Source organism: Bos indicus, chromosome X (genome assembly GCF_029378745.1).
Source record: "Bos indicus isolate NIAB-ARS_2022 breed Sahiwal x Tharparkar chromosome X, NIAB-ARS_B.indTharparkar_mat_pri_1.0, whole genome shotgun sequence".
Taxonomy (NCBI): domain Eukaryota; kingdom Metazoa; phylum Chordata; class Mammalia; order Artiodactyla; family Bovidae; genus Bos; species Bos indicus.
In genome coordinates, this window is record NC_091789.1 from 144720710 (window position 1) to 144740411 (window position 19702).

The 19702-nt window shown below is 40.4% G+C and overlaps 1 protein-coding gene across 2 annotated transcripts in view; it reads left to right on the forward strand.

Moving 5' to 3' along the window:
* The window catches only part of LOC109554959 (histone-lysine N-methyltransferase PRDM9-like), a 226764-nt gene that overhangs the window by 67472 nt on the left and 139590 nt on the right, over positions 1-19702 (forward strand). The window lies entirely within an intron of this gene.

Here is a 19702-nt window from a genome sequence, read left to right on the forward strand (position 1 = left end):
CACCTACCCTTACAAAATGGCCAGGGTTCGCACACCGAAATAAAAACGAGAACAAACCACACGATCAGGAAGGAAACATCAACAGGTAACTGCAATTCAATGAAGAAAGATGCGTCTGGAAATGTGCCTCATTTGTTTTTTTGGTCAGTGATACGAAAAATTAAACTGCAAGGGGATATCACTACTGAGAAATCAAAAAGTCCACTATTGATATCTTCTGATTCTGTTAAATCCATACAATTTGTCTTTTATTATGCCCATCTTTGCATGAAATGTCCCTTGGTATCTCTAATTTTCTTGAAGAGATCTCTAGTCTTTCCTATTATATTGTTTTCCTCTATTTCTATGCATTGATGACTGAGGAAGTCTTTCTTATCTCTCCTTGCTATTCTTTGAAACTCTGCATTCAAATGTGTATATGTTTTCTTTTCTCCTTTGTGCCAGGAGCAGGAGCTCCGCCCGTGGCAAAGGTCATGAAGAAGGAGGCTCGGCATATGCAAAGGCGGGATCGAGCCTCAGGAGTCCCCCTGGAAATTCTCGAGCATCTACCCCCAAAACCAGAGTCTGCTTACTTTCTGCTTTGTGCTCTCACCTACACCTCTGACTTTACAGGGGCTGTCCCCCACTACCTCTCTCTGAAAAAAAGAGTTAACTTACAGCTCCAGTTAATAAAGTTCCTGGGTGTGATAGTGTTTCAACCTACAAAGTCCTTTGGAAGTCCTCTAGCCTGCCTGAATAGGTTTTTCTGGCCACATGTGATTGCTCAGAGCCTCCCAACTGTGAGAGGCAGGAGATGTTCCAAACTGTCTAAATACAGATTCCTTTGAGCAGTTAAAAGATTGATTAGAAATTGTATTGGTGAGGGGTTTTTCACTTCTTGGGCCAATGTTTCCTGTTAAGTCTCCATATCCCTTACCTGCTGTGTCCCTGGCAGTGTATTGATTAATATGATTGGTGTAAGTAGTAGTTTTAATGTTTGTAACCTGGGACCCTTGAGTTAATTCTTTTTCTTGTTATAGCCCACCACACCTTTACCCTATAGAAATGCAACTTTATCTAATGCTTTTGGAGGGTGGGGCCTGACTAATCACCTTTAGAGAAAAATAAGTTTTCTGAAGAAAGGGTCTTAAAATGTTAACAGGCTTCTGGGCCAGAAGATGATGCAAATCACCTAAACTTTTGCATATGATAAGTTTGCAGGAAGAAAGCCTGGCTTACTGCATGACTCTACCCCTTCCCCCATTATCCTCTATGCATAACTTAAGGTATAAAATCTACTTTGAAAAATAAAGTGCGGGCCTTGTTCACCGAAGCTTGGTCTCCCCATGTCGTTCTTTCTCTCACCTTCTGGCTGAATTATTCAGCCTCTTTTCTCCACTGAATTTCCTCACTGAGCTATCCTTATTTCAACCTCTTTTCTCCACTGAATTTCCTCACTGAGCTATCCTTATTCTATTACTCTTTATATCCTTAATTAACGTTTAATTAAGCAATTGTTTCCTTATCCTCTCCGACGCCGTCCCCGCTTCAAATTCCCTGGATCCACCGGGGCTGGACCCCGGCACCTTTGCCTTTCACTTCTCTTCATTTTACGGCTACTTATAAGGCCTCCTCAGACAACCATTTTGCCTTTTTGCATTTCTATTTCTTGGGGATGGTCTTGATCACTGCCTCCTGTACAATGTCATGAACCTCTGTCCACAGTTCTTCAGACACTCTGTCTATCAGATCTAACCCCTTGAATCTACTTCTCACTTCCATGGTATAATCATAAGGGATTTGATTTAGGTCATACCTGAATTGTCTAGGAGTTTTCCCTACTTCAATTTATGTCTCAATTTGGCAACAAGGAGTTCATGATCTGATCCACAGTCAGTTCCTGGTCTTCTTTTTGTTGACTGTATAGAGATTCTCTGTCTTTGGCTGCAAAGAGTATAATCAATCTGATTTCAGTATTGACCACCTGGTGATGTCCATTTGTAGAGTCTTCTCGTGTTGTTGGAAGAGGGTGTTTGCTATGACCAGTGTGTTCTCTTGGCAAAACTCTATTAGCCTTTGCCCTGCTTCATTATGTACTCCAAGGTCAAATGTGCCTGTTACTCTAGGTGTTTCTTGTCTTTCTACTTTTGCATTCCAGTCCCCTATAATGAAAAGGACATCTTTTTGGGGTATTAGTTCTACAATGTCTTGTAGGTCTTCATAAAACCATTCAACTTGAGCTTCTTCAGCATTACTGGTCGGGGCATAGACTTGGATTACTGTGATATTAAACCGTTTGCCTTGGAAACGAACGGAGATCATTCTGTCATTTTTGAGATTGCATCCAAGTACTGCATTTCAAACTCTTTTGTTAACTATGATGGCTACTCCATTTCTTCTAAGGGATTCTTGCCCACAGTAGTATATATAATGTTTATCTGAGTTAAATTCACTCGTTCCAGTCCATTTTAGTTCCCTGATTCCTAAAATGTCGATGTTCACTCTTGCCATCTCCTGTTTGACCACTTCCAATTTGCCTTGATTATGGACCTAACATCAAAGGTTCCTATGTGTTATTGCTCTTTACAGCATCAGATTTACTTCTATCACCAGTAACATCCACAACTGAGGGCTGTTTTTGCTTTGGCTCCATCTCTTCATTCTTTATGGAGTTATTTCTCCACTGATCTCCAGTAGCATATTGGGCACCTACAGACCTGGGGAGTTCATCTCTCAGTGTCCTATCTTTGTGCCTTTTCATACTGTTCCTGGGGTTCTCAAAGCAAGAATACCAAAGGGATTTGCTATTCCCTTCTCAAGTGGACCACGTTTTGTCAGAACTCTCCACCATGACCACTCCATCTTGGGAGGCCTTGCAGGGCATGGCTCATAGTTTCATTGAGTTAGACAAGACTGTGGTCCATGTGATCAGATTGGTTAGTTTTCTGTGATTGTGGTTTTCCATCTGTCTGCCAGCTGATGGAGAATGATAAGAGGCTTATGGAAGCTTCCTAATGGGAGAGACTGACTGAGGGGGGAAACTGGGTGTTGTTCTGATGGCCAGGGCCATGCTCAGTAAATCTTTAATCCACTTTTCTGTTTATGGATGGGGCTGTGTTCCCTCCCTGTCATTTGACCTGAGGCCAAACTATGGTGGAGGTAATGAAGATAATGGCAATCTCATTCAAAGGTCCCATGCACACAGTGGTACACTCAGCGTCCCCAACCCTACAGCAGGCCACCGCCGACCCACACCTCTGCCAGAGGCTCCTGGACACTCACAGACAAGTCTGAGTCAGACTCTTGTGGGGTCACTGCTCCTTTCTCCTGGGTCCTAGTGTGCACAAGGTTCTGTTTGTGCCCTCCAAGAGTCTGTTTCCCAGTCCTGTGTAAGTTTTGGCGGCTCTATGGTGGGGTTAATGGTGACCTCCTCCAAGAGGGCTTATGCCATATGCAACTCTGTTGCACCAGAGTCCCTGCACCTGCAGTAGTCCACTGCTGACCCATACCTCCACAGAAGACACTCAAACACACTTCTGTCTCAGTCTCTGTGGGGTGTCTGGGTTCCAGTGCACACAAGGTTTGTTTGAGCCCCCTGAGTGTCTCTGGCAGATATGGAGTTTGATTCTAAATGCAGTTTGCCCATCCTACTGTCTTGCTGGGGCTTCTCTGTCCCTGGACGTGGGGTATTGTGAAATATTCTGGACTGATTTCCCCTATGATTGATGGGCTTGATCTCATTGCAGTGCAAGGGACTCTCCAGAGTAAATGTGGGTATGAATAAATGTTTTTTGTGCATATGCTTCACTCTTGTGGAGAAATAGAATACTTATGAATGTAATATATAAAACTCAGATGTATTCTCTTATATGTATATGTGTGTATGAATCAATATTTACTGTGCATTTGTTGCCCTCTTGTGGAGAAATAGAAGAATGATTATGAATGTAATTTATAAAATCCAGATGCATTCTTTACCTGTTGAAAAAGATACTGCATAACTTTTTAAAAATTAATACATGCTCATAAGAGAAAATGTAAAATTGACAGAATAATACAAAGAAAGAAAAAAAAAAAAACCCATGATCTCACTTTACCATTGGCTCAGAATTCTGAGTTCCTGGGACAGGGAGATAAAAAGACGAAGGTGTGTTAGTTCTTTTAAAATAAAATCACCTTTTCTGCTTTTAGAATGCTAACATAGAACTTGGATTTGATACTTGACTCTTGCTTTGTTTACTTATCATTAAGCCTCTACTTTAAAAAATACCTAGTAATTTGAGCCCCTGTTTAGAGGCTGTTTGCTTCAAGTTTTTTTTTTTTTTTTTTTTTCCTTCTGCTTTTGGTAAGATTTTTTAAAAATTTGCATGTCTTGTCTATGGTAAATAGTGCTGCAATGAACATGTATCTTTTGGAATTAAGGTTTTCCCCAGGAATATGGCAGGAGTAGCATGACTGTGTCATATGGTAATACTAGTTTAACTTCTTTAAGGAGCTGCCATACTGTTCCATATGGTACCATATGCCATTGGTACCATAGTGGTGGTACCAATCTGCATGCCCACTGACAGTGCAAGAGGGTTCCCTTTTCTCCACAACCTCTATAGGAATTATTGTTTCAGTTATACACGTATATGTGTATATATGCATTGTGTGTGTGTGCGTTCTTATATTTAATCTTTCTTTCTTGGCTACACTGTGCGGCATGTGGGATTAGTTCCCTGACTGGGGATTGAAGCTGGAAGTGTGTGGAGGTGTGGAGTCTTAACCACTGGACTGCCAGGGAAGTCCCATATATATTCTTTTCCACTATGATTTATCATAGGATACTGAATATAGTTCTCTGTGCTCTACAGTAGGAACTTGTCTACCCATTCCATGTACTCGAGTTTATAGCTCTTAACCCCAGTGTCTTACTCCATCCCTCCCCCAGTTGTCTCTGCCTTGGAAGATACAACTCTGTTCTCTATGTCCGTGTGTTTCTGTTTCACGCATATGTTCATTTGTGTCATATCTTAAATTTCACATTTTAGTAATATCATTTGGTAGTTGGCTTTCTCTGACTCACTTCACTTAGTATGATCATCTCTCGGTTCATGCATGTTGCCTCAAATGGCCTTACTGTTGTAGCTGTACAGACTCTTGTACCCTTTTAATCATACATACAGGTATTCATCTGCAGTTATTTTCACGTATATATTATGAAAACATCTATAGTACACCACTCTGGCCATAGTACGTCCATTTTGAGGCTGTATTGGCATTTTATATGTATATGTTCAGTCGCTCAGTCATGTCTGACTCTTTGCGACCCCATGGACTGTAGCATGCCAGGTTTCCATGTCCATTACCAACTACCGGAGCCTGCTCAAACTCAGGTCCATTGATTGGGTGATGCCATCCAACCACCTCATCCTCTGTTGTCCACTTCTCCTCCTGCCTTCAATCTTTGCCAGCATCAGGGTCTTTCCCAATGAGTCAGTTCTTCATATCCAGTGGCCAAAGTATTGGAGTTTCAGCTTCAGCATCATTCCTTCCAATGAATATTCAGGACTGATTTCGTTCAGGATTGACTGGTTTGATCTCCTTGGGACTCTCCAGACTATACGTGGGTATGAATAAATATTTGTTGTGCTTATGAATGTAATTTATAAAATTCAGATGTATACTCTCGTATATATGTGTGTATGAATAAATATTTACTGTGCTTTTGCTGCCCTCTGGTGGAGAAATAGAAGAAAGCTTATGAATGCAATTTATAAAATCCAGATGTATTCTTCACATGTTGGAAAAGATACTGTATTGCTTTATTAAATGATATACACTCATAACAGAAAAGATAAAGTTTCCAAAAAATAGAAAGAAACAAAAAAATCACCCATGATTTCACTTTACCATTGGCTCAGAATTCTGAGTTCCTGGCTCGGGGTGATGATGGTGTGCTACTTCTTTTAGTATAAAATCATCATTTCAGCTATTTGTATGCTAACATACAACTTGGTTTTGATAGTTGATTCTTGCTTTGTTTGCTTATCTTTAAGCCTTTACTGTTACAAATACCTAGTAATTTGATCCCCTGTTTAGAGACTGTTGGCTTCAAGGTTTCTTTCTTTTTCTTTTCTTTTTTTTTTTTTTTTTGCCATTTCTGCTTTTATTAAAAAATGCTGCATGTCTTGTCTACAGTACATAATGCTGCAATGAACATTTGAGTGCATGTATCTTTTGGAATTCAGGTTGTTCTCCAGGAATGTGCCCAGGAGTGGAATTGCTGGGTCATATGGTAATTTTATTTTTAGTTTTTAAGGAGCTGCCATACTGTTCACCATAGTGGCTGTACCAATTTACATGTCCACCGACAGTGAAAGAGGGTCCCTTTTCCTCCAAACCCTCTCCAGAAATTACTGTTTGTAGAATTTTTGATGATGGCTCTTCGGACTGGTGTGAAGTAATAACCTCATTGTAGTTTTGATGTGCATTTCTATGATAATTAGTGATGTTGAGCATCTTTTCATGTGTTTGTTGGCCATTTGTATGTCTTCTTTAGAACAATGTCTATTTAGATCTGCCCATTTCTTGATTGAATTTTTTTTTTTTTGATACTGGCCTACATGACCTGTTTGTATATTTTGGAGAATAATGCCTTGATAGCTAATGAGGTTCATGACATTGTAGAGAAAGCAGTGATCAAGGCCATCCCCAAGAAAAAGAAATGCAAAAAAGCAAAATGGTTGTCTGACCAGGCTTTACAAACAGCTGAGAAAAGAAGGGAAGCAAAAGGCAAAGGAGAAAAAGAAAGTTATACCCACTTGAATGCAGAGTTCTGAAGAGTAGCAGAGAGATAAGAAAGGCTTCCTCAGCGATCAAAGCAAACAAATAGAGGAAAAAATAGAATAGGAAAGACTGGAGATTTCTTCAAGAAAATTAGAGATACCAAGGGAACATTTCTCACAAAGATGAGCACAATAAAGGACAGAAATGGAATGGACCAAACAGAAGCAGAAGATATTAAGAAGAGGTGGCAAAGATCTTCACGACCCAGATAATCACGATGGTGTGATAACTCACCTAGAGCCAGACAATCCTGGAATGCGAAGTCAAGTGGGCCTTAGGAAACATCACTACGAACAAAGCTAGTGGAGGTGTTGGAATTTCAGTTGAGCTATTTCAAATCCTAAAAGATGATCCTGTGAAAGTGCTGCAATCTATATGCCAGCAAATCTGGAAACCTCAGCAGTGGCCACAGGACTGAAAAAGCTCAGTTTTCATTCCCATGCCAAAGAAAGGCAATGCCAAAGAATCCTCAAACTATCGCACAATTGCACTCAGTAATGCTCAAAATTCTCCAAGCCTGGTTTCAACAATATGTGAACCGTGAACTTCCAGATGTTCAAGCTGCATTTACAAAAAGCAGAGGAACCAGAGATCAAATTGCCAATATCCGTTGGATCATCAAAAAAGCAAGAGAGTTTCAAAACAACATCTACTTTTGCTTTATTGACTATGCCAAAGACTTTGACTGTGTGGATCACAACAAACTGGGAAATTCTTCAAGAGATGGGAATACCAGACCACCTGACCTGCCTCCTGAGAAATCTGTATACAGGTCAAGAAGCAACAGTAAGAACTGAACATGGAACAACAGACTGGTTCCAAATTAGGAAAGGAGTAAATCAAGGCTGTATATTGTCACCCTGCTTATTTAACTTATATGCAGAGTTCAGTTCAGCTCAGTCATTCAGTCATGTCCGACTCTTTGTTATCCCATGGACTGCAGCACGCCAGGCCTCCCTGTCCATCACCAGTTTCCGGAGTTTACACAAACTCATGTCCATTGAGTCAGTGATGCTCTCCAACCATCTCAACTTCTGTCATCCCCTTCTCCTCCTGCCTTCAATCTTTCCCACATCAGGGTCTTTTCAAATGAGTCAGTTCTTCACATCAGGTGGCCAAAGTATTCTACATCTCGTGAAATGCTGGGCTGGATGAAGCACAAGCTGGAATCAAGATTGCTGGCAGAAATATCAATAGCCTCAGATATGCAGATGACATCACCCTTATGGCAGAAAGCAAAGAAGAACCAAAGAGCCTCTTGATGAAAGTGAAAGAGGAGAGTGAAAAAGTTGGCTTAAAGCTCAGCATTCCAAAAACTAAGATCCTGGCATTCGGTCCCACCACTTTATGGCAAATAGACGGGGAAACAATGGAAACAGTGAGAGACTTAATTTTCTTGGGATCCAAAATCACTGAAGATGTTGACTGCAGCCATGAAATTAAAATACACTTGCTCCTTGGAAGAGAAGCTATGACTAACCTAGGCAGTATATTAAAAAGAAGAGAAATTACTTTGCCAATAATGGTCCACATAGTCAAAGCTATGGTTTTTCCAGTAGTCATGTATGGATGTGAGAGTTGGACTATAAAGAAAGCTGAGCACTGAAGAATTGATGGTTTTGAACTGTGGTGTTGGAGAAGACTCTTGAGAGTCCCTTGGACTGCAAGGAGATCAAACCAGTGCATCCTAAAAGAAATCAGTCCTGAATATTCACTGGAAAGGCTGATTCTGAAGTCAAAAGTGACACAAAGAACTGACTCATTGGAAAAGACCCTGATGCTGGGGAAGATTGAAGGTGGGAGGAGAAGTGGATGACAGAGGATGAGATGGTTGGATGGCATTATCGATGGGATGGAAATAAGTTCGAGTAAGCTCCGGGAGTTGGTGATGGACAGGGAGGTATGGCATGCTGCAGACCATGGGGTTGCAAAGAGTGAGACACGACTGAGTCACTGAACTGAACTGACCTGAACTAATGAGAACCATCTGTGCATCACAGGGAACTGTCCTCGGTGCTCTGTGGTGATCTAAATGGGAAAGAAATTACAAAAAGGATATATATACCACACACACACACATATGCACAGCTGATTTACTTTGCTGTACAGCAGGAAGTAATACAACATTGTAAAGCAACTACATGTGTACATACTGTAGGCTCCACTTATAGGAAGTTTTAGATGAGGCAAAATTAATGTATACTGATAGAACAGGTTGTGCATGGGAGAAGGGATGTGTGAGGAAGGGGCCCAAAGAGATTGTCTAGGATGATGGGGAAAAAAAAAAACATTGCAGTGAACATCATATATATAATCTTGGTGAAATTGCATAAATATTTCTGCAATGCAAATTCCAAACAGGGTCTTGCTAAGTGGCTCCATGCATTGGTAAGTTTACTAGATATTGTCAACTTGTCCTTCAGAAATTTGCATCATTTTATGCTTTCACAATTCTGCATGAGCACTGATTTTCTAATCCCTCATCGTCAAAGTGGAGGAAACATTTGGTATCATTCAAAGCTTTCACTGAACTTTTGGCGATGTGCTTGGTGAGAAATCATATTCCATTATTGTTTTGGTTTGCATTTCTTTTATTACCAATTAGGTTCAGCATTTCCTCCTGTTTTTTGGTAGTTTTTCTTTTTTTCTTCTGAGTAATTTGTGTATCTTTGTACCCTTTGTTTATTTCATGTTTGTTTTCTATTGAGTTTTTCATCTTATTTTCTTATTTTAACTTTTGAACTCTTCATAAATTAAGTAAATGCACTCTTTGTCAGGTATCTTCCAAATAGTTTTCAATTGTCACTTTATAATTCCTTGTTTATTAATTATTTAGGCACGCAGAAATTTTACTACAAAGAAAGGTATGTAAATTTTCCCTTTTTAGCTTCTGGACACAGGACATGGTAAAATAGGAAATTTAAGTAACTGAGAAATTGTTCAGGAGGCTAGAAGGTGAGGTTAAAAGAATTGGGGGGAGGCAATTCTCTATGAGTGCACCTGTGTGCCTTTCCACGTGAACTTTACAATTAGCTATTTACTTTACCCTGAAATACACACACACATACACACACATATATATATAGAGAGAGAGAGAGAAAATGAAGTGGAGGCGGGTGGCGCCATGATGGGTCAAGATGAAACCAGGACGGGTGGGGCTGCATCTGGGACTCCAGATGAATCAGCCATAGGCTTGGTCAGCCCTGTGAAGCCAACAGGGACACCTCTCTAGAGCTGTGATTGGAGGACTCCGGGAGCCCCAGCACGTGCTCAAAGCCAAGGTCACAAGGAGCTGCACAAGCAGGGTGATGATGCTGCCAGTAAGCCTGTCTCCCTTGGGCCAGAGGGAAGGTGATGCTTCTTTCATTATGGAAAAGGTACTCTGTGGATATTGGGAAAAGAACTTGGTCAGTGCACGGAGTGTGAAAAAGTAAGCAAAAACCACGATTACTTTCACCACAGTTCATATTTTAGCCTATTTCTTCCCCATCATTTTTCAACTCGTATTTTTAAAGTTAGAATTACACTTCATGTGCATTTTGCTTTCCATTGTTCTTTGCTCTGTACTTTCCCAAACATTTTATCATAAAAATTTCCAAACATTCAACAAAGTGGAAAATTTTTTTCTAGCTAATACACAAAGATTTCCCACTTAGATTTCATTGCAACTATTTTGCAATACTTCCTTTGTCACGTATCTATCCATTTGTCCATCCTTCTATCCATCCATCAATCGATCTTATTCCCTGGTGCATTTTGTGGTAAATTGCAGATATCAGTATGTATCTCCTTAGGTATTTTAGGTAGCCTACCATTAAGTAGTGAACTGTATTTGTTTACAGCAGTTTTCTTTGAAAGATAAAGTTTACATACAATAAATTATACCAATCTTTTTTTCTTTTTTTTTTTTTTCTGGTCTGTTTCCTTGTTTCCTTTGTTTCTAACTCGATATAGATTTTTTTTTTTTTAATATATAATGGCACTACTCAGATATCTTGCCCTATCTTTCCTCATTTTCACTGCATGCATTTAATCACTGTATTACTTAATGTTTGATTTGTTATTATGGGCATTTCAAATAGACAAGCATGAAATTGTAATGACAAGAAGCCTATTTTATATTGAGGATATATGCATTTGTATTTCACACACCAGAAATATTAAACACTGATTATTTTATGCTGCTGTTTATTAAAAATGTTTACCATAAACTATTTCCTGAATATTGCTATCATGGAGGTATTTGGGAATTTTAATATTATTTCTCCTAATGTTTGACATTTCATAGAAAGAGGAATCATAATTTCTATTTACTGCTATTTCATTGAAATGCTTTTTTTTTCAAGTAAGCTGTTTTTTTGTTTGTTTTTTGTTTTTTTTTTTCCCATGTGCGCTTGAGAAAAAGGTGAAATTCATTGTTTTGGGATGAAATGTCCTATAGCTATCAATTAGGTCTAACTGGTCTATTGTATCGTTTAAAGTTTGTGTTTCCTTGTTAATTTTCTGTTTAGTTGATCTATCCATAGGTGTGAGTGGGGTATTAAAGTCTCCCACTTTTATTGTGTTATTGTTAATTTCTCCTTTCATACTTGTTAGCATTTGTCTTACATACTGCGGTGCTCCCATGTTGGGTGCGTATATATTTATAATTGTTATATCTTCTTCTTGGATTGATCCTTTGATCATTATGTAGTGACCTTCTTTGTCTCTTTTCACAGCCTTTGTTTTAAAGTCTAATTTATCTGATACGAGTATTGTGACTCCTACTTTCTTTGGGTCCCTATTTGCATGGAAAGTCTTTTTCCAGCCCTTCACTTTCAGTCTGTATGTGTCCCCTGTTTTGAGGTGGGTCTCTTGTAGACAACATATGTAGGGGTCTTGTTTTTGTATCCATTCAGCCAGTCTTTGTCTTTTGGTTGGGGCATTCAACCCATTTACGTTTAAGATAATTACTGATAAGTATGATCCCGTTGCCATTTACTTTATTGTTTTGGGTTCGAGTTTATACACCATTTTTGTGTTTCCTGTCTAGAGAATATCCTTTAGTATTTGTTGGAGAGCTGGTTTGGTGGTGCAGAATTCTCTCAGCTTTTGCTTGTCTGAAAAGCTTTTGATTTCTCCTTCATACTTAAATGAGATCCTTGCTGGGTACAATAATCTGGGCTGTAGGTTATTTTCTTTCATCATTTTAAGTATGTCTTGCCATTCCCTCCTGGCTTGAAGAGTTTCTATTGAAAGATCAGCTGTTATCCTTATGGGAATTCCCTTGTGTGTTATTTGTTGTTTTTTCCTTGCTACTTTTAATATTTGTTCTTTGTGTTTGATCTTTGTTAATTTGATTAATATGTGTCTTGGGGTGTTTCTCCTTGGGTTTATCCTGTTTGGGACTCTCTGGGTTTCTTGGACTTGGGTGATTATTTCCTTCCCCATTTTAGGGAAGTTTTCAACTATTATCTCCTCAAGTATTTTCTCATGGTCTTTCTTTTTGTCTTCTTCTTCTGGAACCCCTATGATTCGAATGTCTCTGAGATTGTCCTCATTTCTTTTAATTCGTTTTTCTTTTATCCTCTCTGATTCATTTATTTCTACCATTCTATCTTCTAATTCACTAATCCTATCTTCTGCCTCTGTTATTCTACTATTTGTTGCCTCCAGAGTGTTTTTAATTTCATTTATTGCATTATTCATTATATATTGACTCTTTTTTATTTCTTCTAGGTCCTTGTTAAACCTTTCTTGCATCTTCTCAATCCTTGTCTCCAGGCTATTTATCTGTGATTCCATTTTAATTTCAAGATTTTGGATCAATTTCACTATCATTATTTGGAATTCTTTATCAGGTAGATTCCCTATCTCTTCCTCTTTTGTTTGGTTTGGTGGGCATTTATTCTGTTCCTTTATCTGCTGGGTATTCCTCTGTCTCTTCATCTTGTTTAAATTGCTGAGTTTGGGAGTCCTTTCTGTATTCTGGCAGTTTGTGGAGTTCTCTTTTTTGTGGCGTTTCCTCGCTGTGTGTGGGTTTGTACAGGTGGCTTGTCAAGGTTTCCTGGTTAGGGAAGCTTGTGTCAGTGTTCTGGTGGGTGGAGCTGTATTTCTTCTCTTTGTTCAGTCGCGCTGTGGGGAGGGAGGGAGGGATGCTGCAAACAAATGACACTGGCGTGCGCTTGCAGTGCCTCAGCCACACTGGGTCTGCCCCCGCTCACGGCGCGTGTAGCCTCCCTGCCCACACTGCTCGGGCTCTAGGTTGTTCCGCCGGGAACAATCCAAGGCTGGCCCTGGGTTGCATGCACCTCCCAGGTCCAAGCCGCTCAGGTTCAGGCACTCAGGTAGTCCTCAGAGGCGCAGACTCAGTTGGGCCTGCGTTTTGTGCTCTTCCCAGGTCCGAGCAGCTCAGGTAATGAGGTGTTTGGCGAGCGCCAATGCTGCGACTTATCGCCTCCCCGCCACTCGGTTATCTGGGTGTAAAACCGGCGCACCTTCTCAGGCAGATGTTGACCGTCCAGACCCCCAATAAGTTTTAGTTAGCAAAGAAGCCAGTTTTATAGATAATGTCTCTCTGGGGCTGCGATTGCCCCCTTCCGGGTCTGGCTGCCTGTCACCGGAGGGGGAAGGTCTGCAGCCGGCTATCTCTGTTTAGTCCTTTGTTCCGTGCACGGGCTGGCGGTGTCTTAGGTTAGGGCTGGCTTTTCGCATGGTAGATATCCCACAGTCTGGTTTGCTAGCCCAAATTATTTCGCTCAGATAGAGCTCAGGGTATTCAGGCCAGATTCTTACTCTCAGCGATGCAGCCCTCGCCGCGCCTCCCTGCCCAGCCCCCGCTTGCTAATGGCGGATGCAGGCGTCTGCGCTGCTTCTCCGCTGGGGGAGTTACCGTAGGGCTCGCAATCTGCGAGTTTTAATTGTTTATTTATTTTTTCTCCCTGTTATGTTACCCTCTGTACTTCCAAAGCTCGGCACGGATTCGGCAGTGAGAAGGTTTCCTGGTGTTTGGAAACTTCTCTCTTTTTAAGACTCCCTTCCCGGGACGGAACTCCGTCCCTCCCTCTTTTGTCTCTTTTATTGTCTTTAATATTTTTTCCTACCTCCTTTCGAAGAGTTGGGTTGCTTTTCTGGGTGCCTGATGTCCTCTGCCGGCATTCAGAAGTTGTTTTGTGGAATTTACTCGACGTTTAAATGCTCTTTTGATGAATTTGTGGGGGAGAAAGTGTTTTCCCCGTCCTACTCCTCCGCCATCTTGGCGCCTCCCCCCAATCTTTTTTTCTAAGTCATGTTATTTTTTAGTTGAAGTATAGTTGATTTACAATGTTGTGTCATTTTCTGCTTTACAGCAAAGTGATTCAGTTATACACATATATATGTAATATACATTGTGTGTGTGTATCCATATACAGATTCATTTATTTAATCAATTTTTTTTTTTTGGCTACACTGTGCAGCATGTGAGATTAACTTCCTGACCAGCTATTGAACCTGCATCCCCTGCAGTGGAAGTGTGGAGTCTTAACCACTGGGCCACCAGGGAACTCCCATATATATTCTTTTCCATTATGATTTATCATCAGATACTGAATATAGTTGTCTATACTCTACAGTAGGAACTAGTCTATCCATTCCATATACTCTAGTTTATAGCTCTTAACCCCAATCTCTTACTCCATCCCTCCCCCAGTGCTCTCTGCCTTGGAAGCCAGAAGTCTGTTCTCTATGTCCATGAATGAATTTCTTTGCCATATATATATTCGTTTGTGTCATATCTTCAGTTCCACATTTAAGTGATATTTGGTGTCTGTCTTTCTCCATCTGACTCACTTCACTTAGTATGACCATCTCTCAATCTATTCATCTTGCCTCAAATGGCCTTGTTGTTGTAGTTGTACAGATTCTTATATCCTTTAAACCATACATAGAGGTATTCATCTGTGGTTATTTTCATGTATATATTATTAAAAGTGTTTAGTATACCACTCTTGGCATAGTACATCTATTTTGAGGTTGTATTAGGATTTTACATGTATACGTTAGTCAGTTCAGCTCAGTCACTAAGTTGTGTCTGACTCTTTGTCACCCTAAGGGCTGTAGCACACCAGGCTTCTCCACCCATCACCAACTACTGGAACCTGCTCAAACTCGGGTCCATTGAGTCAGTGATGCCATCCAATCATCTCACCCTCTGTCGTCCTCTTCTCCTCCTGCCTTCAATCTTTCCCAGCAGACTGAAGCAAAGATGGGGGCTATTTGAATTGGGCAGTTTGGGGACATCCAGACAGCAGAGTCCTGTGGCTTCTTGGTTCTGTAAAGGAAGATGTTAATAAAAGCAGGAAAATGGGAAAAGGAGCAAAGCTTTGAGCATCAAAGACAGGACCACAGACAGATGAACCAGGGGAAAAGGGGGAGGGTGAGAGGACAACAGCCGATTTCTCACCATGCAAATTGACAAAAGTTCAACGAAAGCATCGAGTGATACAAAATGTTTCCACCAAACTGAGGATGAGTGGTTGGAAAATGAGTGCTCATGCAGTGTTGTGAAAGCATAAGGTGATGCAACTTTCTGAAGGACAAGTTGACACTATCTAGTAAATTTATAAATGCATGGAGCCAAGTAGCAAGACCTTGTTTGGAATTTGCATTGTGGAAGAATTGACGCAATTTCACCAATATTGTCTATATGACGTTCACTGCAATAGTTTTTTCCCATCAGCCTAGAAAATCTCTTGGGCTCCTAACCCACACTACCCTTCCCCCATGTAACCTCCATTATCAGTTCTCTCAGTAAAGATTAGTTTTGCCTCATTTAGAACTTTCTAAAAATGGAGCCTAGAGTATGTACACATGTAGTTGCTTTACAATGTTGTGTTACTTCCTACTGTACAGCAAAGTATTTCAGTTGTGCATAAGTTTCCTTCACATTTAGGTCACCAAGGAGCACTGAAAATTGTTGCCCATGCTAAACAGATAGTTTTCATTGGATATCAAGGCAGTTTTCATTAGTTATCAACGCATTATTCTCCAGAATATACAAACAGCACATGCAGCCCAGTATACCCCCCCCTCCAAAAAAAACCTCAATGAACTCCTTATTGCCAAATTCATATTGAAATTGAAGAAAGTGGAGAAAATCACTAGACCATTCAGGTATGACCTAAATCAAATCCCTTATGACTATACAGTGGAAATGAGAAATAGATTTAAGGGACTAGATGTGATAGACAGAGTGCCTGATGAACTATGGATGGAGGTTCGTGACATTGTACAGGAGACAGGAATCAAAACCATCCCCAAGAAAAAGAATTGCAAAAAAGCAAAATGGCTGTCTGAGGAGGCCTTACAAATAGGTGTGAAATGAAGGGAAGTGAAAAGCAAAGGAGAAAAGGAAAGATATGCCCATTTGAATGCAGAGTTCCAAAGAATAGCAAGGAGAGATAAGAAAGCCTTCCTCAGTGATCAATGCAAAGAAATAGAAGAAAACAATAGAGTGGGAAAGACTAGAGATCTTTTCAAGAAAATTAGATACCAAGGGAACATTTCATGAAAAATTGGGCTCAGTAAAGGACAGAAATGGTATGGACCTAACAGAAGGAGCAGATATTAAGAAGAGATGGCAAGAATACACAGAAGAACTGTACAAAAAAGATCTTCACGACACAGATAATTACGATGGTGTGATCACTCACCTAGAGCCAGACATCCTTGAATGCGAAGTCAAGTGGGCCGTAGAAAGCATCACTATGAACAAAGCTAGTGGAGGTGATGGAATCCCAGTTGAGCTATTCCAATCCTGAAAGATGATGCTGTGAAAGTGCTGCACTCAATATGCCAGCAAATTTGGAAAACTCAGCAGTGGCCACAGGACCGGAAAAGGTCAGTTTTCTTTCCAATCCCAAAGAAAGGCAATACCAAAAAATGTTCTAACTACCGCACAATTGCACTCATCTCACACAGTAGTAAAGTGATGCTTAAAATTCTCCAAGCCAGGCTTCAGCAATACATGAACTGTGAACTTCCAGATGTTCAAGCTGGTTTTAGAAAAGGCAGAGGAACCAGAGATCAAATTGCCAACATCCGCTGGATCATCAAAAAAGCAAGAGAGTTCCAGAGAAACATCTATTTCTGCTTTATTGACTATGCCAAAGCCTTTGACTGTGTGGATCACAATAAACTGTGGAAAATTCTTCAAGAGATGGGAATACCAGACCACCTGACCTGCCTCTTGAGAAACCTGTATGCAAGTCAGGAAGCAACAGTTAGAACTGGACATGAACAACAGATTGGTTCCAAGTAGGAAAAGGAGTACATCAAGGCTGTATATTGTCACCCTGCTTACTTATATGCAGCGTACATCATGAGAAATGCTGGGCTGGATGAAGCACAAGCTGGAATCAAGATTGCCAGGAGAAATATCAATAACCTCAGATATGAAGATGACACCACCATAATGGCAGAAAGTGAAGAAGAACTAAAGAGCCTCTTGATGAAAGTGAAAGAGGAGAGTGAAAAGGTTGGCTTAAAGCTCAATATTCAGAAAACTAGGATCTTGGCATCTGGTCTCATCACTTCATGGGAAATAGATGGGGAAGCAGTGAAAACAGTGGCTGACTTTATTTTTCTGGGCTCCAAAATCACTGCAGATGGTGATAGCAGTCCTGAAATTAAAAGACGCTTACTCCTTGGAGGGAAAGTTGTGACCAACCTAGATAGCATATTAAAAAGCAGAGACATTACTTTGCCAACAAATGTCCGTCTAGTCAAGGCTATGGTTTTACCAGTGGTCATGCATGGATGTGAGAGTTGGACTATAAAGAAAGCTGAACACAGAAGAATTGATGGTTTTGGGCTGTGGTGTTGGAGAAGTCTCTTGCGAGTCCCTTGGACAGCAAGGAGATCCACAAAATCCATCCTAAAAGAGATCAGTCCTGGGTGTTCATTGGAAGGACTGATGCTGAAGCTGAAACTCCAGTACTTCGGCCACCTCAGCAAAGAGCTGACTCATTTGAAAAGACCCCGATGCTGGAAAAGATTGAGAGCAGGAGGAGAAGGTGATGACAGAGGATGAGATGGTTTGATGGCATCACCAACTCAATGGACACTGGTTTGTGTGGACTCCGGGAGTTTGTTATGGACAGTGAGGCCTGGCGTGCTGTGGTTCATGGGGTCGCAAAGAGTCAGAAACGACTGAGCGACTGAACTGAACTCAACTGAATAAATGGGCAGATCTAAATAGACATTTTTCCAAAGAAGGCATACAGATAGCCAACAAACATTTGAAAAGATGCTCAACATCACAAATTATTAGAGAAATGCAATTCAAAACTACAATGAGGTATTACTTCACACCAGTCCAAATAGCCATCATCAAAAACTCTACAAACAATAATTTGGAGAGGGTGTGGAGAAAAGGGAACCCTCTTGCACTGTTGGTGGGCATGTAAATTAGTACCACCACTATGTTGAACTGTATGGCACCTTCTTAAAAAACTAAAAATATAATCTCCATATGACCTAACCCTGGGCATTTTCCTGGAGAAAACCTTAATTCAAAAAGATGCATGCACCCCAATGTTCACTGCAGCACTATTTACCGTAGCCACGACATGCAACATTGTTTAATCATATCAAAAGTTAAAAACAAACAAGCAAAACAAAACAAAAACCTTGAAGTAAACAGTCTCTAAACAAGGGGTCAAATTACTAGGTATTTGTAAAAGTGGAGGCTTAAAGATAAGTAAACAAATCAATAAGCACCTATCAGAACCGTGTTCTATGTTAGCATTCAAAGAGCAGAAAAGCTGATTTTATACTGAAAGAATTAGAGCACTCTCAAATTTTTTTCTCCTCATCCCAGGAATTCAGAATTCTGGGTCAATGGTAAATGAGATCATGGGTGATTTTTTTCTTTCTTTGTATCTGTGTATCAACTTTATGTTTTCTCTTATGAGCATGTATTAATTCTTTCTTTCTTTTTTTTTTTTTTTACTTTACAATATTGTATTGGTTTTGCCATACATCAGCATGAATCTGCCACGGGTGTACACGTGTTCCCCATCCTGAACCCCCCCTCCCACCTCCGTCCCCATACCATCTCTCTGGGTCATCCCAGTGCACCAGCCCCAAGCTTCCTGTATCCTGCATTGACCCTGGACTGGCGATTCGTTTCTTATATGATATTATACATGTTTTAATGCCATTCTCCCAAATCATCCCTCCCCCTCCCTCTCCCACAGAGTCCAAAAGACTGATCTATACATCTGTGTCTCTTTTGCTGTCTCACATACAGGGTTATCGTTACCATCTTTCTAAATTCCATATATATGCTTTAGTATACTGTATTGGTGTTTTTCTTTCTGGCTTACTTCACTCTGTATAATCGGCTCCAGCTTCATCCACCTCATTAGAACTGATTCAAATGTATTCTTTTTAATGGCTGAGTAATACTCCATTGTGTATATGTACCACAGCTTTCTTATCCATTCATCTGCTGATGGACATCTAGGTTGTTTCCATGTCCTGGCTATTATAAACAGTGCTATGATGAACATTGGGGTACACATGTCTCTTTCAATTCTGGTTTCCTCGGTGTGTATGCCCAGCAGGGGGGTTGTTGGGTCATATGGCAGTTCTATTTCCAGTTTTTTAAGGAATCTCCAGACTGTTCTCCATAGTGGCTGTACTAGTTTGTATTTCCACCAACAGTGTAAGAGGGTTCCCTTTTCTCCACACCCTCTCCAGCATTTATTGCTTGTGGACTTTTGGATTGCAGCCATTCTGACTGGCGTGAAATGGTACCTCATAGTGGTTTTGATTTGTATTTCTCTGATAATGAGTGATGTTGAGCATCTTTTCATGTGTTTGTTAGCCATCTGTATGTCTTCTTTGGAGAAATGTCTAGTTCTTTGGC